This window comes from Cydia strobilella, chromosome 7, assembly GCF_947568885.1.
Source record: "Cydia strobilella chromosome 7, ilCydStro3.1, whole genome shotgun sequence".
Lineage (NCBI taxonomy): Eukaryota > Metazoa > Arthropoda > Insecta > Lepidoptera > Tortricidae > Cydia > Cydia strobilella.
The window spans coordinates 18,162,019-18,187,235 of record NC_086047.1 but is presented as its reverse complement, the minus strand read 5'-3'; the positions used below and the strand labels follow the sequence as shown (position 1 = coordinate 18,187,235).

Below are 25,217 nucleotides of genomic sequence, written 5' to 3'. Positions count from 1 at the left end.
TGCAAATTTTGAAGACTACTTACATAGTTAAATTATACAATTACAAACATTCCTCATACACGCTCACCGGTTTAGGGTGCTCTTGACCTGGCCTTTCTTCAGGATTTCCCCGATCTGATCTGATCTGAGCGTGTATGAGGAATGTTATGAAAGTGAAGGAAGCGAAAGAGGTATGTCAGGAACGTAGTAAGTGGAAATCCGTGGCCTCTGCCTACCCCTCCGGGAAATAGGCGTGATTAAATGTATATGTGTGTTCCTTTGGACCCGGGGTATGTCCTTAAACTGCGTCCGGATCCGGATATGTCCTTAAACTACGTCCAAAAGAGAGGTAAGGGCACTGTGAATGACATCTCGCTTTGTGTGGTAGGGCACAGGACAGCGGATGTCATTCCAGATCTAGAGCAGAGCCCAACTGGGGAAGTACCTCCACCTTATAGAAAACCGCAGCCAAATAACACTAGACCCTACTCATAGTGTTGTGTTCCTGCCGGTAAGTAAGGTTGCCAGAGCTCAACGAGGGAGAGGAGTGTTAGGGTCGGCAACGCGCGTGTAATATCTCCGGTGTTGCAGGCGTCCATAGGCTACGGTAACTGCTTACCATCAGGCGGGCCGTATGCTTGATTGCCACCGACGTGGTATAAAAAAAATCACCAAACCTATTCATTCGTAATTGGTAAACATCTCATAAACAAATAATCGTATAAACCTGCTCATAGCTTCGGACTGTAATATTGACAATAAAAATTCCTGGTGCGACCTCAAGCCAGGAATTTGGGAGGGCGTTCCTTTACGTTCTTGTGTGGAATCTGCTATTATTATTATTAATTCTTTATTTCAGATGAATTTTATCCATTTGTTGCTATCTTCGGATTATTTTGGTGGAGCTAACACTTGAGGATTTTCTTTAGCTAGTGATTTTATATAGACTGCATCTTCTCAAATGATTTTTACGCCTAAGACGGTAATCTGTTAAACAAAAGCCATTGTTTCTTTTATGGCGGTCGGCCATTGTGTGCAATTGTGTCTGACAATGGCACGCGCCGTAGCGCTCAGACACAATGGCACAGAATGGCCGACCGCTCACACAGAAAATTCATATATACTAACTTATTGGTACCAAATAGATAATTCCGATATCGATATTTTGGACATGTACTACCTTTATTGCTCAAAGTCTAATAGGGAATATTACGCAAAACTCTGCGTAGGGGGAGCCACAGCACATTCAGAGGGTCTACTGCGTTGCGAAATATGATAATCGAAATTTCGTTATCTGTCTCTCTTTCACTCTTGCATATTCGAACGATAGAGATAATAAATTAAAATTTTTGCATTTCGCGGTAGGTCCCTGTAATTTCTGTAAACAAAACACCTTGATGCATCAATGTCATATTTATACGCTACAAATTATCTGTGAAAACTTGTCAAAAAACTGTTTAAGGCGTAGCATGTACAAGTTATTTTATGGTTTATGATGTGCGCTAGAGCTGCACTCTGGTGGCAGAACATTGCACTAACACCCTATTAATAGGGCGCTAACTCAAAGTTGTAGTTATTATATTGAATTTTTAAATATTGTAATCAGGGGGTCACGAAAAAAATCTACTAACTATATAAGGGGCAAACTCCAACCAAAACCTGAAAATATCACGAAAATATGTCCAATTTATTTTCAGTTAAGAGTCCCCGGCAAGCTTGGCCGAATTTCACCTTCCCATACAAATGGAGTTTCGTTCTCATTTGAAAACTACGTGTTGGATTGAAATGAAACTTTGCACATACAATGACATGAGGTATACCTAGGTATGTAATTAGTTTATATAGCTCTAGTTTATAAAACAAATGAAATAGAGCAAAAACAAGTTTTGTATGAAAAACTTATATTCGCTTTTTTTTACTATTGTATCTGACTAATTATAGAACTAGATATACTTAAACTACAGACTTAAAAATAAGCAAAATTTTTCTCTTATAAACAAGCGCTTGACTTTATTGAAGTCTAATAAAATATATAATAAACTGCAAGCCAACAAAGATGTTTCATTTTCTTTTTCCAATTTCTTTTTTGCTGTCCCCTATCGAAAGCGTAGAAAATAAAACATGCCCTAATCCCCAGTATTAAGGTTTATGTTTAACGTTTACTATTTCACTGTTTGCCATACATACACAATCACTTGGGGTATAAAAGCAAAATATAGTGTATGAGCTAACTGTTGAAATGTTATTTGTAGCCAGTCAACAATCGGAGCGCTTACCCTACGCGAGGGAATAATGTAATAACGTTTTATAGATACTGCTTTATATATATTTTATATTGGATTATTAGGGTTCCGTACCCAAAGGGTAAAAACGGGACTCTATTAAGGGGCCCACTGACTATCAGTTCGCCGGACGATATCGGCCTGTCAGTTGTTCGGAACTGTCAAATTTTTGTACTTGGGCTTGAAGTTGTTCTTGCTTGGATCCCTAGTCATAGTGAAATTGATGGTAATGAGCATGCAGATGCCTGTGCTAAACAGGCGATTGAAATTGGTTGCTCTTCCTCTTATTCCAAGTGCTATATGCAGGACCTCCGCAACTCTGCTAAAGCAGATCTTGTCAGACAGTGGACTGAAGAGTGGGAGATAACTAGCAAATCCACTGGCAATCGCTATTATAGGATCCAACCGAATATTCTTGTCAGACCTTGGTTTTTCAAATACCATAAGATTCACAAGTCAGTTACCTTCTCTATTATTCGTCTTCGACTTGGCCACAATACTTCCCCTGCTTGGCTAGCTAAAATCCATATTCTAGATCATTCATTATGTGAATGCGGCCTGGAGGAAGGCACCCTTGATCACATCTTCTTCAACTGTCCAAATACTCATGCCAGTTTTTATGATTTTCTTCCTGACTATATTCAACGTCCTGTTAACATAAACCATATCCTTACTTTGGTTAACACTACCTTCAATTCAAGTTCTGATACTGAAATTCTGCTCCCACAACCTTGATGCTGGCAAAATTGTCCCAATGGACAGATGCCATAAGAACCAAAAACTGAACTGAACTGAACTGACAGGCCGATATCGTCCGGCGGACTGATAGTCAGTGGCCCCCTTAAGACTGCGCTGTCCGTCCGTCTGTCCGTCTGTCTGTCTGTCACCAGGCTGTAGTCAGGCCGACTTCAAAAAGGCTAAAATTAAGTACCTATTATCCCGTTTTATATGCTAGCAACTAGCAACTTATACGTTTGAAGTCGGTGTCAAGCCAAATAGTTAATGGTTAATAATATCCCTAAGCAACAGACAGCTTGCTTTCTTTCTTATCGAACTTCACCAGGCGCATTCGGTTTGACGGCATATTGACACTTTTAAGATTTAGCTGCTAGCATATAAAACGGGATAATACTTTGTTTTATCCTTTTTGAAGTCGGTTTTACTTTTTTAGGGTTCCGTACCCAAAGAGTAAAAACGGGACCCTATTACTAAGACTCCGCTGTCCGTCTGTCCGTCCGTCTGTCTGTATGTCACCAGGCTGTATCTTATGAACCTTGATATTATTGAAATTTTCACAGATGATGTATTTCTGTTGCCGCTATAATAACAAATACTAAAAACAGAATGATATAAATATTTAAATGGGGCTCCCATACAACAAACGTGATTTTTTTGCTGTTTTTTTCAGTAATGGTACGGAACCCTTCGTGCGCGAGTCCGGCTCGCACTTGGCTGTTTTTTTATTTACTCGTATTAAGATTTTTCGTTCCGCTTTCCGCCGTTTGTATTGCGTGATATGAAGAAAACAGTTTTAATATTCTCACTGTGGACAAGGAAATAAACTTGCGGGAATAATCTACTTTCATTCGTTACAAATGTGGAAAGTCGAGTTTCATGGAAAATAATTTTGTTATCGTCTGCTTCACAGAAGTTTTTAGATTAGTTAATTATAAGCGGTCGGTAGAGGCTCTGTGAGATGTATATTTTTTTATGATATAGAAGGCAAGCACGCGGATTATAAGCAATTACCTTTTATTTTTAGGGTTTCGTACCCAAAGGGTAAAAACGGGACCCTATTACTAAGACTCCGCTGTCCGTCTGTCCGTCTGTCTGTCTGTCACCAGGCGTATCTCATTAACCGTGATAGCTAGACAGTTGAAATTTTCACAGATGATGTATTTCTGTTGCCGCTATAACAACAAATACAAAAAAGTACGGAACCCTCGGTGGGCGAGTCCGACTCGCACTTGGCCGGTTTTTTTTCCTACTCCTCTACTGTTATCTGTCATTTATACATCAATAAACACTATATGAATATACAAGTTGTAGTTATAATAGTTTCAAGAAAAATCTATAACGGCGTATTCCTTTACATCCACAACCCACGCCACTCGCCTTTTTTGACCTTTCTTATACAACGGTTGCATAATAGTTATTTACGATACAAGTGCGGAAAAGCGGAACCTTTTCGCACGTGTATCGTACAACGTTTTACAGTACATATTGCCATTTAAACTTTCGACATATGCTCGAAAAGTGCTCTTTTTGCACTAGTGCGAGAAAGTTAAGTACCATATGTACTGTAAAATACTATTGCAATTGCGTGTATATTTTGAAATAGCCAATATGTACTAAATTAGAAGCACTTCATACTTTAGCAACACTTACGCTACATGCACCGCTTACCAAGGCATCTTACTTTATGTAGTTTTCTTGTTGCTACAGTAGAAAGTGCTTCTTAGCTTAGAAGATATTTTGCCATTATCAAACTTATCCCTCTTTCGAATTTACTCCAGCACTTTATTATTAAAGTATTAGCAGGGTAAACAATAACAAAATAAAGTACTGCAAATAAAACTACACCATAATACACTTACTAACTTATAAAATATGTTCCACATGTCACCTTCATGAGTTATGGTGCCCCGAAGGTTGGCAGCGTTGCCACTTCGCTTATGTGTATACACACATGTGTATTAGATATAGCAAACTGTGTATTTGTTAGTGTACGACCGAAACCGATTTTTTGGTGAACCCGAAGGTTTCATTTATTGCAATAAGACCAATTTTTTTTTATTAGCCTGTTAGTGTGTCCCACTGCTGGGCAAAGGCCTCCCCTCTTTCCCGCCGCTTGCCTCTATCCAATGCACATTCCCGCCACTCCACACAGAATGTATCGAGGTCGTCCCGCTATCTCCGTTTGGGTCTGCCTCCGCCCCGAGATCCATCCTGTGCGATCCAGTCCGTGGCTAATTCGGCCCAGCGTTCTGGGTGCATTCGTCAGATGTACCCTGCTCAGTCCCATTTTAGCTAACACACATAACAAATAATATTTTCCGAATATACGGCGCTTTAACCGAATAATTCGGCCGAATACGAACATTGGAAATCGTACCGAATATGCCGAATACCGAATAATTACCAAGTATTCGGCCCATCTCTATGTACGCATGAAAAATCACAAACATAAAATATACCTCGGCAGTGACATGTGCGTCTCATTGCCGGTCACGTTTGTCACAACTCACAACCATGTCTCCTTTCAACATTAAATGTCATTTCCCATTCCATCTACGATATAATCGAGTATAAGAAACGCTGGAAATTTTCATTGTACTTAAACTGCAGCTACTTAGCTTGGCAAAGTTGTTACTGGACTATTATTGTTGCGAGCTTTAATAAAAGTGGTAGAAATAAAGGAACGCAGTTTTAATGTTATTTGGATAGTTTTAAGCAAGTGCACATTTATATCGATTACCATATTATTAACGAACTAGGGAACAAACTACGGACTACGGTGGACTTGGTCACTTTTTCTTTAGTGTATGATATCTATTTTAGTTTATATATTATGAACGACATATTTTTTATTTGTGTTTTATATTACGAATTGATTTTGAAAAATGTTTTGTATTAGCAATGCTATAGATATAACTCCGTAATAGATGGATACAGTCTAAGGAAAAAACGTGCCTCGAAAATCAAGAAAATTTGATTCTCGTTCAGAGGGCACTACTAGCTTTGGCCTACTGTCGTATAGATGGCGTTGACTGTTTCGTTTGTTATTTAACCATTTTAACGCATATCAGTGAAAGAACATGGGTCAAAATCATAAAAATAATTAATGCAAATAAAAAAATTCATTTATCCATATTTAAATACATTTTATCGTATTTTTATAAATCTTCATTTTTAGTTTTAAAGTGTGTCGACAGATGGCAGTGAATTTACTGGGGTTACAAAATTTACTATGACAGTACCGCTCTAGTAAAAGTTACTCTATGGTATTAGCGTTATTCATACACGCGCTATGCAACAAACCTACATTAACTATAAATCGTTTGTCTTAATCTGTCATTTTGACTTCAAGTGTGTTTGTAAAGGGATAAAACATAAATTAACTGGTTGAGGCTAGTCAAGTTTTAATGAATAAGGGAGCCACATTACTCGGCTCACGATAGACAACGTCCATAATGTATATTTAGGGTCGCCGTCATCGAAAACGATGAGGAGGACTATATATAATAAATATACTTAAATATACACGGTGGCTAAAAAATAAGTGCATTCCCGTTGCCAGGGAGGTTTTGGGATTATATTGAGCAACTTTTACTATGGGACCAACCCCGTAATCGCGAAAAAATTTGGCTGTTTCATACATTTTGGCTGGTCCATTTACTACGGAAGAGTAGGTAAGTATTTTTTTTATAATTCCAAAACCTACCTGGCAACGGGAAAGCACTTATTTTTTAGCCATCCTGTATATGTATTTAAGTATTTCCATCATATTATGTGTATTTTTATCGTTATTTATTATCCATGGCTTTTGGTATGACTTTTATTTGTATGGTGATGAGACTACGCATCAGAAAGCTGTAAATCTATTTTTATTGGTTTTTTGTGTTATATTAACCTACGAAAGGTCGTTTGTTGTCATTGTCAGCCTTCAAATTTACAATTTTCGAACTTTGTAATTTTTTTTAAATAATTAAAGACCTATTCAGATTTAACAATATTGTAATAGGCGAGACCAAGGTGTGTTGTGACAGAGGAGTGTTGTGACAACGCATTTTGAAGTTTTTAAACACATATTAAATCACATTTACAATCGGGTCTATCCAGAAGCTAAAGCCAGCCAAGGGATCTATCTTTGGATGTGTGCGTGGATGTGTGCGTGGATGTGATGAGTCGTGTCGGACTATTGATAATAATTAACATTTATGTGTAGTGGGTGGTTTAAAAATTTAACGTGTTGTCTACCCACTTTTCGTACACCTACATATTATGGGTAAAACGAACAGCCCCATGTGCAGAGCGTGCATGGCAGAAGAAGAAACAACAATACATATTCTCCTAGACTGTAAACAGGTAGAAGTATATAGGAGCAAATACCTAGGGAATCCATGCACACTAAAGGAAGCAACTAGCAACCTGAAGACCTTGCTAGGCTTCGTGGAGGAGCTGGGGTGGTTAGAGTAGCGCTACCTCGTTTCACGCAAAATAGGCACATTGGATGTCGAGTTGCGGAAAATGCCCAGCAAAACTAACTAACTAACCCACTTTTCGTCGGGTATTTAGTCACACAAATCTCTGTTTTGACATTTTACTGGGACGTCAGTTAGCCGCGACCACGACCAGTGAAACCTGTGTCGAAACGTCGGTAAGTAAAGGTAACAACATAAATTCGCGATAGACCCGATTGTAAATGTTCAAATCAAATTGTTGAATGAGAATGGACCTATCGCGCCCTGTCACGTTCGATTAATTTATCACATACGTCGCTTTAATAGCACAGCCTTAGTGTCCATAGACTGGTCCAGTTAATGTTCGCAAGTGTATCTAATAAGAAAATAAAGGCATTGTAGTCCACGGCAGTTGCATTTGCCAAATTGCACTAACTGCACAGTTAACATTTATTGCGTGCGAGCTCCCTTTGTGTTTTACTTTAATTTTGTACTGTTGCAGTTTCCAATCTTGTTTGTTTTTAAGAAAATCTTGCTGTAGCGGAATAAATGTTAGCAAAAGAGTTCAATTTCAATTTAAATTTCTTTACTTTTCAATTGAGGCATTAACATAATGCACATATGAAAATCAAAAAAGTACAGTTGTACAAAATTAAAATAAAACATTCATTCCAAATAATCACAAATCACAACATACATTACAATTTACATATTTAGAAAATACAGAGTTATTAATGAAATCAATTTCAATTACCTATTTAACAAATTAAACATTTCAATTAATACAAACACACATTAAATACATAGCCATTAAAAATATATAAAGAATTATAAATAATAGTTATTTGTTATACAAGGGTGCAAAGTTGTATTTTACCCGCGAGTGTGGAATTGAAACACAAGCAAGTGAAAGGATTCTATACTTGAACCACGAGCGAAGCGAGTGGTTCTAAAATAGAATCCTGAGCGTAGCGAGTGTTTTAACACACGAGAAGTAAAATACATTTGCACCCGTGTGTAACACAAAACTTTTCCCCTCACTATAGCGAGGAAAGTGCAACATCCACAGGCTAAGATCATCTTCATCAACTGGAATCACTCATTTTTGAACGATATTATAACAAAAAACTCTGGAAATTCTGTACTTTTACGTGAGAAGTTTTTAAGTAAAATTTTTGTTGACAATGTTGACATTTCTGACGTATGAAATGTCAATGATGCGTTTTGAAATTGCATCGACTTAACTTGTGCGTTCAGAATTATATTTAACATAATTATTAAAAAACAAACGTTTATTATGGAATTTTAAGGTTTATGACTTAAAAACCTTTAATTAAAATTACGTTTAGTTATCTGTCAAGCTACTTAAACACGCTCCATCCAAGGTCAATTTACTTTCCCCACTAGTAGATAAAATGCGTTTTTCCCCGCTTGTTTTAAAGGATAAAAGACGGCTTTCCGAGCTAGTGAAGGGAAAATTCAATTTCAATCATTTGCCCTTAAACTACTTCTTTTGTCACTTAAGTTCATCTTCCATACATCCCGATCTGTGATATAGTCCTTAACTCTATAATATGCCCTTGCAATCAGTGCTCTTTTTACAACAGTGTTAAATTTTGCATCCGTGAGCTCACAAATTTATAAAGGAATTTTGTTGTAGAACATTGTACAATTTCCCACGAAGGTCTTTTATGTTTTGAATTTGTTTGTTTTGTTTGAGTTTTGAATGATTCACTGTTAGTTTCACTAGACTTATATTATTATTGGCGAGAATGAGGGTAGACCTAGCGCGGTCTACACAACTTTGACACCCACCCGCTATCTTCAGTCACCCGTGAACAAGATGCATATAACTGCGTCGAAATATCGGGAGCTCATAAATAATACAAAAGGTAATCACGGTCTATATCCCGGTCAATAAAAGTTTCCGTTTAAGTACGTTAAAAATACGTATTTTTCATGTATAAAGAAGAACGGTGAGATCCGTGTGGCTACCACTAGTTTGGCACTGACATAAACGCTATCGAGAATAACAGTTCTATGCATCTCTTAGTGCGAGCGAGATGTATAGAAAGAAAATTACGTACACGTTAGCCTATACGTCAGTTTTGGCACTGTCAATGAATTATAGTACGGACACAGGTACAGGTTTTTTTTTTTTTTACTAGCCTAATTTAGTGTCCCACTGCTGGGCAAAGGCCTCCCCTCGTTTCCTCCACTCGACCCTGTCGTTTGTAGTGTCCCGGATAAAATGCGTCTAAGTCGTCCCGCCATCTCCTTTTCGGCCTGCCTGCACCCCGGCCAGCACCATCTATGGTGTTCCGTGGGTCCCACTCGGTAACCATTTTGGCCCACCTTTCAGGGTGCATGCGGCAGACATGCCCAGCCCAGTCCCACTTAAGCTTAGCGGTCTGGACACCTACATCTACAACTCGAGTTCTGGAGCGCAGTTCCGTGTTTCTGATTCTATCAGTTCTGCGAACACCTAGTATACTGCGCTCCATCGCTCGCTGGCAAACCTTGAGTTTGGACTTTAACGCCTCAGTTAATGACCATGTTTGAGCACCGTAGGTTAGGATAGGCAGGATACACATGTCGATGAGTTTGCGCTTGAGACACAGGGGAAGGTCGCCCTTCAATAGCGCCTTCATGGACCAGAAGCTCTTCCAGGCGTTGTCAATACGTCTATTGACCTCTATGGTTTGCCTGTTTTCGAAGGAGTCAGGTACAGGTTACGTACTTAAATATATTTTTATTGGGAAATAATTTTGACTTGTTACTTATAACATGAAAAAAAGCAAACTGCGGAATGGACTGTCGCCAGCGGTATTTCCGGACAGATACGACTATCAAACCTGCAGCGGTATCATGGTCGTGTTTTTATCACCTGTCATGTCATGCGTCACTTTTGCACTTTCATACTTGTTAGAACGTGACAGGTATGGTGACAAATGATAAAGAGCTGGCCATCTTAGCCCTTCTGCATGAAAAGGGCGTACTTCTTAAAGGCCGCCAACGCAACTTCTGGTGTTGCAGGTGTCCACGGGCGACAGTAATCGCTTACTATCAGGCGAGTCGTCTGCTCGATTGCCTCCTACATCATAAAAAAGTATCTTCCTATCAACCTCCGCCTGCGACTAAGGCCCTTAGCACATGGAGCGTAAGCGTCTCGTAAGCGTATCGTAAAAACGTTACGAGTACGAGAGGCGTAGAGTTCTGCGGTCGCAGCATGGTTCCATTTTTATCGCCTGTCACTATGCCCGTCACTTTCGCATTTACTTACTTATTTGAAATCTCATACGCTACGCTACGACTACGCTTCGTATGCGGACTTGTTTGAACTTGTTCGTGCTCGTAGCGCTCTCGTTCTACGCGCGTATTACGATACGCTCGTCTCACGTTACGACGCCATGTGCTGAGGGCCTTAATCCGCGTAGAAACCGTTAAAAACTTTTCTAAATTATTAGAATACCCGTTCGTGTCCACCAAAGAGTAACTTATACTAGAGCGGTACTGTCATAGTAAATTTTGTAACCCCAGTAAATTTACTGCCATCTGTCGACACACTTTAAAACTAAAAATAAATATTTATAAAAATACGATAAAATGTATTTAAATATGGATCTGATTTTTTTATTTGCATTAATTATTTTTATATGATTTTGACCCATGTTCTTTCACTCGTATGCGTTAAAATTATAAATAACAAACGAAACAGTCAACGCCCTCTATACGAGTGTAGGCCAAAACTAGTGGCGCCATCTGATCGAAAATCAAATTTTCGTGATTTTCGAGGCACGTTTTTTCCTTAGACTGTATCCATGTATTACGGAGTTATATCTATCTTTGGTGTCCACAAAGACATGTATTTATACTCACTTTAACACATTCAGTGCCAGTGCGAGCTACGCGCTACGAGCGTAGCCGATAACATGGGGAAACCCGTATGTAGCGAAAAGCGCCTACGAACAGAGAACCTACGAACGGTGAATGTCGGCGCGATTCGGGAAATGAATTAGAGGTTCACTAGATATGAAATAGTAAAGATGTGACGTCTCACGGATAAAGGTGGCGATTCACGGATGGCGATTGGAGCTTACGCTATTATTAACGCCGCTCCAATTAATATTGGATGCAGCCGCCATAAGGTACCTTTTGCCGTGAAATGTCACATATCTTAACTATTTCATATCTAGTGAATCTCTAATTCATTTCTCGAATCGCGCCGTGTGTTATGAGACTTATGAGTCACACGAACCCACCGCCAAAAAGCCGCTCCCATACAATCGAGCTACGCCCTCATTTTTAAACGATAATGGCATGGTGACAAGCGATAAAAATGCAACCGTGCTACCGCCGCAGGATAAGATAAGTGGTGGCGAAGAGACGCCTATGTTTAGCAGTGGGCGACTGAAGACTAAAATGAATGATGAATGAATTTATCTACTTATATATGTCTGGTACTAGTTTCCGTTGCTAAAAAATGTAATACTATGTAAAATGTAATGTGTCGCATTATTATTATGGATGGTATAGAAAGGATGCCAATCTCTTATGGCAGAATTGTTGCAAAAGTGACCGCTTTCAGCTTTAAATAATAGTTCCTAATCTCTCCGGTGGCGCTAGTTAGGCTCTGGGACATGAACCAACAAATAACCCGACCAAATTACGTAGGTTGTTTTTGGTAGTATTTCGGTGTATGGTGGCGCCGCCTAATTACTGTTCTTTGATGGACACTTTTCATACATAGAGATTTGACTTCTTTATATAGTCTCCATGATTATTATATTAGTAACGTCATTATTTCTTGATGATGATGTTTTTTTTATCTCATCTTAACACCAAGTGTCGTCAAGCTCACTATACTTATTAACCTATCGAATGAGCTGATGCCTTTACTGAATGAGCTGATGCCTTTACTGATACTGGAAAAACGATATGTAAACATACTGCATACCTATACGAGGCCTGGACGTTAGTGAGATGACGATAATTCATTGCTGGTGTCCTACTTTGTTACCTACGTATAACATGAGTTAAACCTGATTATCCATCTGGTTACTTGGGCTTCATAGTCGCCTCCAACCTCCCCTTATAGCGACCCCTTTCCGCACACTAAGTTTACCTTAAGTTCATATGATGAGTGGTTACACTTTCTCGTAACTACAATGTGTTCTATAATTCTAAATTACTAATATCTTGGGACGAAACCCTTCGTATAATTATGATTGAACTTCACTTACATTAGCCATGAACAATTCCCTCGGATCACTGTTGACACTCTGAATACTGATATCACAATGAATGTTAGTCACAATCTACAATAGACACCTCATTATTCTAATAACACCATTAGAAACTCCTTGAATAGATCCTAAAGCAAATATCCCTCTTGCCGTAGCTTTGTTCGCACACAACCTCCTTTTCTTACTGTCGTTCGCGCGTATACCCTCTTGTTTTACCCTTAAAAATCACAACAACCTAGAAGCGGTTATTTCACTTAAACGTGATTACGAGCGCCATCTACTCCATGACGTTGGCAGCTATTAGCCGATTCGCGATATTCGCGACACTCGCGCCCCGCAGGAAAAAGCTACTCTTTTAATTGAAGTTAGATGCCAATAGGCAAACATGTAAATAAATCAACAATTAGATGATAATTGAAACACCAATAAGATTGAGTTGATGATAAGAACACTAATGTGAATTATAATGTATTTTAGCCGTTCAATCTCGAACTGCCTCTCTCGGCTTTTGCGCTGTGAATTGGTATGGCCTGAGATTTCGTATAATTTCTGATGACGTTGTAGAAATGCGCTGAGGCACGCCGTTTCTGAGACTGATCTGATTGTTCATCTGTATTTTTGCTGAGCTGATAAAGAATCCCTGAGACTGGTCTGAGCATTCATCAATGTTTGTGCTGAGCTGATTAATAATATGATCCTGGGACTGGTTTGAGCATTCATTAATAGTGTTAAACTGATTGAAAGCAGAATTCTGAGATTGGTGTGAGCGTTTATTGATGTCTGAGTTGAGCTGAGTAGGATCACGGCTGCGGTTTGTCATCTCTGATCCGTTACTGGTCTACCTATGACCAATGGTATTACTCACACTCTAGCGCGTTCTGTTCCAGATTGCTTCGAGCAGTCCTTAGTTACAATCTAGTTCACGAGAAAGATACAGCGTCATGCGACCTAATATGTCAGAGAGTGGCCACGCAATTTGATATCAATCATCGGTGTTGTTAGACTGTGAGAACTCCGTTCGCGATATATTTTATCTATGACTACCATCTGTGATGTAATATGCTGCTTTGCTCTTATGATATCGTTAACATCTTATTTCACTACTTCAAGTGTCACAACTTTTACTACAGCAGACGTAAACATAATGACCAGCATAATTTGCGTGTATAATTAAACAACTGCAACTTTATTAAACACCGCGTCAACCGCGTGATCGAACTGAACCCACGTTTTTATAAGCACTGATAGTTATTACACAGACAAATGCGACCGTCTTATCCGACCGGGAAGTGTATGTAACCTAAGTTCCCACTTCTCTTTACTGAATACTACTGGCAGTAATCTACTATGTCAAGTATTTTAATCTATTCGCTTATCTATTATACCTAAGTAATTGACATATCCATCTCTGGGTGTACCTACTTCATATCCGGTAGCCCTCCCAATCCAAGGAAGAAACACGCTATTCTCATATGATCACAAATCAGAATGTAAAATAGAACCTATCTACAACTCACAAGAGCCACATTCTTTTTTTTTTTTTTTTTATTAAGCTAAGCTAAGGATTATCAACCGACTTGCCAAATCAGGCTGTTATTTCGGACTGTCAAATCCAAAACAAGTGATGTGATGTCAGTTCATTCTGATTTATTGTGGCCAAAATAACTGCGGTTTTCATTTCTCTAATCATTTTCTGGTGCTTTTATTTTTCGCCTGGTGTGAGATAATCTGGTTTAAATAAGTTGGTACAGTCAAATCGTCAGCCTCTATTAGGTCTAAAAGCCATCAATGCATTTAACCTAAGCTACACTCAAATAATTTAAACTAAGTACCTACATTATTTTTAATTAATTACAAAACCTGTAAACAACTCTTTTCTACTGCGTTACATCCCCGTGTACATAATCAGTCATGCTAAGGACCGTAGAAACAGCATAGCAATAGTAATACATATACTGTACATCCGAGGTGCCTATTAATTACGACTTTACATGCCTATTCCTTAATTGATGTAATCGATCAGATCTTAAATTAAGTGTAATAATCGCCAACTTCCCGTACTACGGTATTTTAACTGCTGTGTCTATCAAACTGATCCACTTTGTTTCCTTTATTCACGAATTTTCACATCACAACTCGGTAGCAAATACTCAACGTGTGGCAATTTTGGCGCAGCGTCTGTATACTCTTTATGGACATGTGCTTTATTGACTTCGCAAAGGCTTTTGATTTCCTTAACTGGAGTAAAATGTTCAGGGTTATGAGCGAAATGAGGAGACCACCTCACGTTATCTTTTTATAGTTGATCAACTGTTCACTAACATCGGTGTGTACATAATGAGTAGGAAGGCTGTGAGGGTGGTGTCTATGTCTGAGTTGGTGGTCAGCTAACCAATAACCTCCGTTTTGCAGATGACATGACTATATTAGGTTAAGTGTCTGTGGAAAATAACTTGCGGTTCTGCTTCAAAAATTAAGCATGTCAGTAATTAGTCCATACTCAGGATTCAGACCAGATCCATACCCTAGGATCAATAGAAATAAGACGAAGTTGATGAATGTCGATCCAGAATTTTATTTTATTCTTGAGGCTTGAGGATAATTGAGGTTGGTTTACTTGGGATTTTAAATAAGCGACGATGGCGCCTGCGACCAAAGCATGGCCAGAAGAGCTCAGATGGCCAAAGCTGCAGATGGCTGGGATGGGCAGTCGTATCTCGAATACCAGCAGTATTCAAATTAGTCATAAGTAGTTATATAATTGTAATACAATTGTATTGTGATATGCCCATTATGTTAACTTTTTCAATTAAGTATTTCTATTTGACATTTTATATTAATTTAGATTTATTGTGTGTAACTTTATTGATATTAAATTTGCACGCTTGCATGCAAGCTAAATACATGAACTGTAAAACAAATGTCTTGTAACATCCCCAAACTGTATCAGTGCATATAAATAATTTCTGATTTCTGCAGTGAAACGACTCGACAGAGAACATAAAACAAGGATAAGACTAATGCGGACGCCTTATTCTCTCGTACTTTCTGTAAGTACATGTCCGAAACCTAGACCATTACAAACTGAAACCCATCATAGGAAAGATGCATTTGAGATGTGGTGCTGGCGATGAATGCTTGAACGCACTAAGTGCAATTGCACCAACTTTCGATGAACTCAACGTCAAACCGAGGTTATCCACTGTTTGTACCCATCGCGTATTTAGTTTCTGCGGCTATCGAGGCAAAACAGGACCATGTAGTCTGCAGAAGCTCATAATCACTGGCCACATGGCAAGGAAGCGTAGGGATGGACGTATGGCCACACGTTGGGCGAACAGATAATATTAAAGACAAAGTCACATTACAGGCTAGCATACCTACACCGAGCCCAAGAAAGAGCGGCTTAAAGAGCACTGGTGAAGAACCACACAGTACAGGTGTCCAACTGTTCACAGTGACACATACGGCAATGAATAATACTGATAAATCAGTCTTGTGATCATTGCTGCTGTAGTAGTCGTACATAAAACAATTACCACGTCCTGAACAATACGATATTTTAGGGCAATATTATAATATTAAAATTAATGAAGAAGGATATCGCACTTCCTTATAATATGAGTAATATGACATCTGATTTTAATTGTGATCCTGATTTATGTGTAGCTCCAGCCTGCATTTTATATATCAATCTGATTAAATCTGATAAACAAGCGAACAGTTGATGTCACGTTCATACGCCAATACTTATTTGGCCCATGATTAAAATATTATCTTCCTTTTACTATAACATAAAAAGTTTAATACTTAATTGAAGTTACCTATAGCCCTTCTTCACAGGTTTAAATCGAAACATTATATGTTAAAAATAATGTTCACTTGCATCACAATGTCTGTTGTGAAAGACGACAGACAACCCTACGTGCCAAAAGTATGCTTTTGACTGGTTTTCAATAACAGGCATTATAACTAATATTACAATCACCTAATGTTGGTACATACTGTATTAGCCATACTATTGTATTGACATCTAAGCAGAACTCTGTGTTGAGATAGATAAAATGCTAATTTCTAGCTCAGTGTTGAAAATATACTGTTACTGTTTCGTCTAGCTCTAGTATTATTGCAGTTTACTACACAACAGCTATCGTGACCCATTTTTATCGTAAATATGATTTTTAAGCAAAAAACGTGAACAAATTAACTGAAAAGTATGGGAATTGACACTGCTTGCAAACTTGTCATTTTTGGCCACATCAAGCGCTGCGATCGTTTCGGCTTCCCCCACCATTCGCTTTACATGCATCGAATACCTAGTGTTCCTTTTCGTAAGACATAGGTAAATACTCTGAAACATTACTCTTGTATCTTTGTCATTAGGCCATTATTTAATTTCAGAACTACTTGCACGGACTGAGACAATAATTACTATCATTGTTAAAAATACGTTATCATATTAATTAGTTTGCAATGTGGTAGGTACCATCATAATACTTTTATAGGTTTAATGGTCTGAGACTTTTGCATAGTAAAATAATTAATAATAATGTATAATATTTACTTAGTTAGATTAATTTCACTAAAGGTCCTTTTTAATGTTTCCAAACATAATATTATACAACATAGGTACTATCTGAACCTGTGCTGTAGCTGAGAGCCTGAGCAGCTTTAACATTTCGGATAGGTGGAAAGCGGAATGGTCTGCTTCGGCAAAGTCATATATCTGACCCGACTAAAAAACCATAAGGGTTTGAGCTTCCACGGAAAATCTGACGCCGCCTGAACAGGCTGAGAATCAGCCTGAGCCTTGAGCCTGCTGAGGACCTGAACACCCTGACACCTGACTTGGTTGCTTGGCTTGGCACCCTCAAGGCTACACTGTGATTGGCCTCAATGTATAACATGCCATACGATTAAATAAATACTATCTGAATTCCTTCTGTTATCCCGTTTATTAAAATAACCGAATACTTGAGAATTTCCTCTCTAATTCAGAAACTTTTCCACCATGGTCTTGCTACCGTCTCTTTAATTATTATGAATACCTATATAGGTTCGTATACTCCTATGTACATCTACGACAAGTATACTCGATTGGGTAGGCGACATTAATTCATTTATGTATTACTCGCAATTCATTTAACAAATATCTACCACCTTAAATTAGATTAAAGTATGTATTGTGTACTTAGAAGTATCTAAATCATTTAGCAGATAATATAGAAATCACTAGCCCATTCAATCAGTATGCCTTCCATTTGAAACCTTCTCAATAATTATTTAGTTTAGCATTTTTAACCCTTTACGTTTGGGTCATCGCATGTACATAGGTACATACAACAACAACAACAACATGTAACAATTGTTATCAATAAATATTTTCATTTCCATTTTACACAATTCAGAAGTTTAGTTAATCTTTATCTAATCGCTAATCTATGGACTTTCCATACTAAGAATCAAGAATCAATGGTTCAATAATAATGGGAAGTCATTATACCTTAGGGTAAAGTGTATTGCTTCGCTGCAAACATATTAGCGGTCGCTTATTTATACCACAGATTTGCCTTTGTCATTTACTGTTTTATCCAAGTTGATATTACTGATTCTCTTATAACAATCTCTAGATTGGAATGTTAATTGGGAATAAATCGAGATACTGTGCTGTGCTACATCAAGAGAAAACCTTTTGGAACCTTAATGTAACGCTGATTAAACGCAATCCATAAAGTGAATATTATTTAAAAATAATTAGTGCGTCATGCTTCAACCATTTATTCTTTCAGAGCAGAAATATCATGCATGCCAATTGAGTACCTATGTTACTACTGTTAAATCCATTTTTGGCAGTTTGCTGGTGCCATTAGTCGGAATGGCTGCGCGATTCTGATTGAGTCCCAGTGATGGTTCTGGTCATCAAATTGTAATCTGATTTCAATTGGCTTCTGCATTTTTACTCAGGCACATTACAGGTTACTACAACTAAATGATACCAACTTCTAAGAAACCAACTCGTTAGGTACAATTACAACTGTAACAACAAACAACATCGAGGCATGAAATTCCATATTAACATCTCTTATGATATGAGTTGTTCTAGTCCTTCAAACGAGGTGAAAGGGTAAAATTCGAATTTCGAATTAAACTAAATGGTTCTGAGTTTAGCTCAGTGAAAATATGGATGCGCAAAAGATACAATTATAATAGCCCGGTTTGTTTGTCTGGAAGATATCGCTCTTTAACGATAAGACCGCCTGTTGTGTACCATAGTTTAATGAAGTTTATTTGTACTGTATTGTTTTAAACATAAATATTTGTACATAAAACAAATTTTGTTTCTTTCTAAAAGAATATGTAGGTACGGATCATATAAGTATAAGGAACGATATATTGTTGAATCTAGTTCCTATACCTAACACATTAAACATGATACGTTCGTCTCATATAAAGACGCGCAATATATTTATTTTGTTTTTGAATTCACCACACTTGCGCGCACGACTAGTTAAATCAGGGCTGAGCTGATAATTTGGATGAAGCGGGTATTATGCAAGCAATGCATGTTATAGAAAAGCATGCAATCCGGTAAGAATGAACTTGGCACAGAACATCATGATTAGGCGATCTAATTCACAAAATATTGTATATCACCAATTTAACTAGATCCCGAAGTAATAGAAAATATACCAGATCTGAGGTCAGACCTAAACTGGTTTGCCAGCTAAGCAACAACAGTTGCCAAGTCATAATATCAACTACCCGCATGATAAATAAACTTTAAATTGGATACTATTAACTATTTGGCTACACAGAACAATGAATGTGAGATAGTGATTCTTATTATTTTAATATGAAGATCTTAATTCCTGCAACGTCACAAATAAAGTTGCAAGGTCATAGAAGTCATAATTGTCACTAGGAACCCTATTTCTAAACAGATGTAATTAGTAAGGTTAAATTGTTGATCAACTGCATAATTTGAATCTTGTAGCTCAGGTGATAAAGTCGCTGTTTGAAAGGATTCATGCTGGTTCACAAATCGACCAGCAAATTTTAATTCAAAAGTCGTAAATAATAAACATTTAGTGCAGGATTTTGTCAAAGAAATCTAAACAAGCAAAGAAACTTGTCAATTACATAATCAATCATAAATATGAAAATTAAACCATGTTCGTGTGAACATGACCATAATAAACACCTAAATTTCTTCCTTTTCAACTTAAATTTGTTAGGTAATATGAGCAGGTATGGTAACGCGCGGTGCCAATCATATGAGAAAAATTTGATTATTCACAACTTTGGGAAAAATCAAGTTGTTTTTATCAAATATTGCCATTGGAGGGCTTCTTCACTTTTTCTTTGATATTTCCGTTTATATTGAATTATTGCTGATTAAGTGTAAAGTTTCTACTGCTTTAATAGTAACTGGTTTCAACATAATGAAATGTGAGATTTGAGCTGTTCCATGGCTCGTGTTGAAGGTGAAATATTACCAAGTTATTGCTTAAAAACTGATGATGTACACCTGTCTTACAGGATTCATGGTAAACATACCAAACCTGATGCCACGCCCATAACAGGGTCGTTCACCATGTCTAATTACGAATGCTTCCTGATACCTTTTAGTAGGTATGTAGATGATCTTTTCTGATGTGACAATCTTTGCCACTCTCATTCTTATAACATAGAAATGTTGAATCTGCATAATAATGTCGCACATGACCACGAGCGTAACAAGTGGTTGAATAAGTGGAATCCTGAGCGCTGCTAGGGTTTCAAGGCACGTGAGTTAAGAACAAACTGCTGCCCTGGTGAAACAAACATTTTTATCAAATCAACCAGTAACAAATACTGGCTGTAAAACGTTAAAAATATAAATTAATGCTTTTAAAAGTTTATAACTTCAAAACCATAACTTGAAATTCTATCCTACTGCTTACCACGAGGAATCAACTTCAAATTTGCACTCTATAGAACTGATTGATTAGTATTGTTTTCAAAGATTAAAGATAGCATTTTAGTATTTTGTATTTCAAATAGAATTTTTGAAACTACGTGAAACCGGAATAAGTGGGACCTGGGCGGTCCTGTCGATTTTTTCGTCAAAATTACCTCTATAACTGAGACAGTGAGTGGTTTTAACCTCTTTTACTGAGACTTATGTAGGACGAAAATAAATTTCCGTTTCGTTCTCAGTCTACTCGCAAATTTCGGACTTTGGCTTATTGTGCATAATGAGATGAGTACATATTTGTAATATGCCGAAACGAAGCCTTAAGCCTTCATCAATACGTGAAATACAACAGTCAATATCCGATTTTGAGTGGCTAGCCACGCGATGAAATAAGTATATATTTGATATAATTTATTGCATTGAAAACATCTTAGTGCTGATGGTTCCCAAAGACAAACTAAAATGACAGATTTCTTTGAGTGATTCGCTTCTGTGTACAACAAACGGAAACTTGATTATTTTTGTTGATTTGTTACCTTTTTGTGATTACCTATATCTAAAGATTACATCTGTTTGTTTAATATTTACAAAAAACGGTTGTTTCATTTAATTATCTCACCTCCAGGTATTACTGAACCAACCTGTATTTTTGAGACCATCTTTAAATGAGACACATTTTTTTCTTCAACCTGGATATCTGAGAAAACTGTGTAAGTGGAATACCTGTTAAAGTGAGACTAATTCGCAGATCCCTTGAAATCTCAGTTTTCCAGGTTTCACTGTATTTTGCATTTAAATAATATACCAAGAAAGTGTTTGTATTTTGTTAGGTACTTACTTTTTAAAAACTATATTTTTTTATACCTACTGACATTTGCAATCTCTTGTATACCAAAGATCAAAGAGCAAGAATGTTTAATAAAATGTAGGTACTTAATTGCCTATGTGTTCCGGTTAACTACTAACATTATCGCCTGCTTAACGCCTTTTTGCAAGAAAAGGATTACATAAATATTATGGGCTTCATGCCTGAAATAAAACATTAAATTGAACTGAACAAGCCAAAAAATTTAGCACTTTAATTCTACAGTCAGCTGCAGAGAAAAACTACCCCCTGCATAGAAATTTGTATGCAAAGGTGCTAAGCTAATAGTATTGTTGACTGTGCATGCGTAAGAAAATTGACTTTTCATCTGTTAGAGAGAAACATACGTTACATTTGATGATGATAACAGTGAGTGCATAAAAATTCCCAGCATGCTCCACCATGTCGTCAAGCTCACTATACTTATTAACCTATCGAATGAGCTGATGCCTTTACTGAATGAGCTGATGCCTTTACTGATACTGGAAAAACGATATGTAAACATACTGCATACCTATACGAGGCCTGGACGTTAGTGAGATGACGATAATTCATTGCTGGTGTCCTACTTTGTTACCTACGTATAACATGAGTTAAACCTGATTATCCATCTGGTTACTTGGGCTTCATAGTCGCCTCCAACCTCCCCTTATAGCGACCCCTTTCCGCACACTAAGTTTACCTTAAGTTCATATGATGAGTGGTTACACTTTCTCGTAACTACAATGTGTTCTATAATTCTAAATTACTAATATCTTGGGACGAAACCCTTCGTATAATTATGATTGAACTTCACTTACATTAGCCATGAACAATTCCCTCGGATCACTGTTGACACTCTGAATACTGATATCACAATGAATGTTAGTCACAATCTACAATAGACACCTCATTATTCTAATAACACCATTAGAAACTCCTTGAATAGATCCTAAAGCAAATATCCCTCTTGCCGTAGCTTTGTTCGCACACAACCTCCTTTTCTTACTGTCGTTCGCGCGTATACCCTCTTGTTTTACCCTTAAAAATCACAACAACCTAGAAGCGGTTATTTCACTTAAACGTGATTACGAGCGCCATCTACTCCATGACGTTGGCAGCTATTAGCCGATTCGCGATATTCGCGACACCAAGGTTGGCAAATAAATCAAAGACACGATGTTTAAATTGACCCCTAAAACGCATCCCATTTTAGGGTCCCGATGTTATTGCTGGAACCCCACAAAATTAAGTAACGCACCCCTATTTTACACCCCACAATAACATCCCGCAGTAAAAAAAACAAATGGTTGTTCCTGTGTCTTAGATAAATAATTTTATTACGCGCGGTATCGCGGTACTTACAAAAAGAGACTTAAGATGGGGCATTTTCTATGAAAAGGGACCTTATTGTCGATGGCGCTTACGCCGCACAGCGTCGCGCGGCATTGTATTTATATCGGAGCATCGTTTATAATGGCGTAAGCGCCATCGACAATAAGGTCCCTTATTATAGAAAATACCACAGATTACTCGTATTGAGATAAAACGAACATTATTGTGTGTGTTTTGTTTGAATATCTCCTGGTACAAATATGGGTGCATACATCATACTCAAATATATGTCCCATAGCTTTTATGTCAGCGAATCAAGAAATTTCATATGCTTATAAAATTAACGTTATTTTTCTCTTTTTTTCAGGTAAGGCATTGATCTATTTGGTGATCTATACGGTGGTAGGTATACAAACTTTTACTGCTATAAAAATTGTATGATGAATTATATAAAAAAATTATGGTGTGGTCATGTGGTGTTATGTGATATTGAAAATATTGAAATGTATTTCTATAAATAAGTACTTAAAATACATCTTTCCTCAATCTTTTGACCCTCAAATCAATAACAATCTATACAGGGTGGCTTAAAAATAAGTGCAATCCCGTTGCCAGGGAGGTTTTAGGATTAAAATTATCCCTCCCATAGAAAATGGACCACGGACAATTTCCGATTTATATAAATATTAGGGGACATCTTAAACAGAATACACAACCTCAACCTAGCCCCAAACTAAGCAAAGCTTGTACTATGAGTGCTAGGCGACGATATACATACTTATATAGATAAATACATACTTATATACATAGAAAACACCCATGACTCAGGAACAAATATTTGTGTTCATCACACAAATAAATGCCCTTTCCGGGATTCGAACCCAGGACCATCGGCTTCACAGGCAGGGTCACAACCCACTAGGCCAGACCGGTCGTCGTCATATCATTTAATATTCCTCCCTAAGTATCCGCGCGAACATAATCATAAAGACAATTTCCTCAAAAGATCCATAATGATTTCTTACGACTCACAATATATTATTATTTTATAGCTTTATTGTTTATCTCCCATTTTATGATGCATAAAATAAATCACCATGACGTATTATTTGTTATTTTATCGACCCTAAGTTGTTATAGACCTATAGTTTGTCACCACTGACCTGCGTGTCAATGAAATTTTAACTTAACGTAAAGCATAGTAAGGTATAAATTCATTTGCGCCTCGAAAGATTGGGCATTCTGTAAAAGTGCAGTTGTTCTGCGGTGGCAGCATGGTTTCATTTTTATCGCCTGTCAATTTCGCACTTACTTACTTGTTAGAACGTGACAGGCATGGTGTCAAGCGATATAAATGCGACCGTGCTTAGCCCATGGAGACTGTATAAAGGAGCCAAATCTCTATGTATGAAAAGTGTCCATCAAAAAACAGTAATTAGGCGGCGCCACCATACACCGAAATACTACCAAAAACAACCTACGTAATTTGGTCGGGTTATTTGTTGCCTTATATGGTTCATGTTATACTCATGTCCTAGAGCCTAACTAGCGCCACCGGAGAGATTAGGAACTATTATTTAAAGCTTAACGCGGTCACTTTTACAACAATTCTGCCATAAGAGATTGCGATCCTTTCTATACCATCCATAGCTTAGCCCATTTTATTTAAAATGTCATTTTCCAGTATGAAAGTGCGATCGGTTAAACCCTTTTGGAAGTAATTTTACTAGTTTAGGGTCGTTTCGCGAAACCTATTTTAACTCTTATTGTTATTGTGTTAAGGTTTTATTTTGCAACCCAGTTCATATCGTGATATTGAAGAACTAACACGATTTAATTTTCACACCGACGGGTCCGCCCGCATCTCTGATACGGTAATAAAATAATAACATCAGTAAAGAAATGATGGAACCCTTTTAAAATTATATCGACCCACTTTTGATTCGTTTGGATAAAGAAATATCTCGTGTGAAAAGGGGTTCGTAAATGCTTGTCATAACTTTATATCATGCAGTCTTTTTTTTATAGTAATATTGTGTCTCACAGAAATAGCTTATTCTTGAAGTGTAGGTATATGTTTTTAAGGTATTTATATAACTAAAACTTATTTTTTTTAATTATCTAAGTTACACATTTTGTAACATGGCAAACCTGCATAGTGCAGCCACCGCGCGCACTGGCCGGCTGTAAAAAAAACTAAGCCATTCGCCCGTCTTTTACTTTTTCTCATAATTTTGCTCTGGGAATTTTTTTGCAAATAACCCACAACTCTTATAACTTATATTTATTTAATGTGACTACGATAGTAATACGAGGGCTGCGTCTAATGCAGCCCTTTCTTTTAGTTTAAAACTGAAGACGCATGATTGAAGCTACTTATTTTCTGGATAT

The 25,217-nt window shown here is 37.5% G+C and overlaps 1 long non-coding RNA gene across 1 annotated transcript in view; it reads left to right on the top strand.

The window, feature by feature from the left end:
* The first annotated feature begins 294 nt into the window (after nt 1-294).
* Nucleotides 295-25,217, top strand: part of LOC134742690 (uncharacterized) — a 272,093-nt gene continuing 247,170 nt past the window's right edge. Inside the window, exon 1 of the long non-coding RNA XR_010127954.1 lies at nt 295-526. This is a non-coding gene — a long non-coding RNA (uncharacterized LOC134742690). The remainder of the gene's footprint in view (nt 527-25,217) is intronic.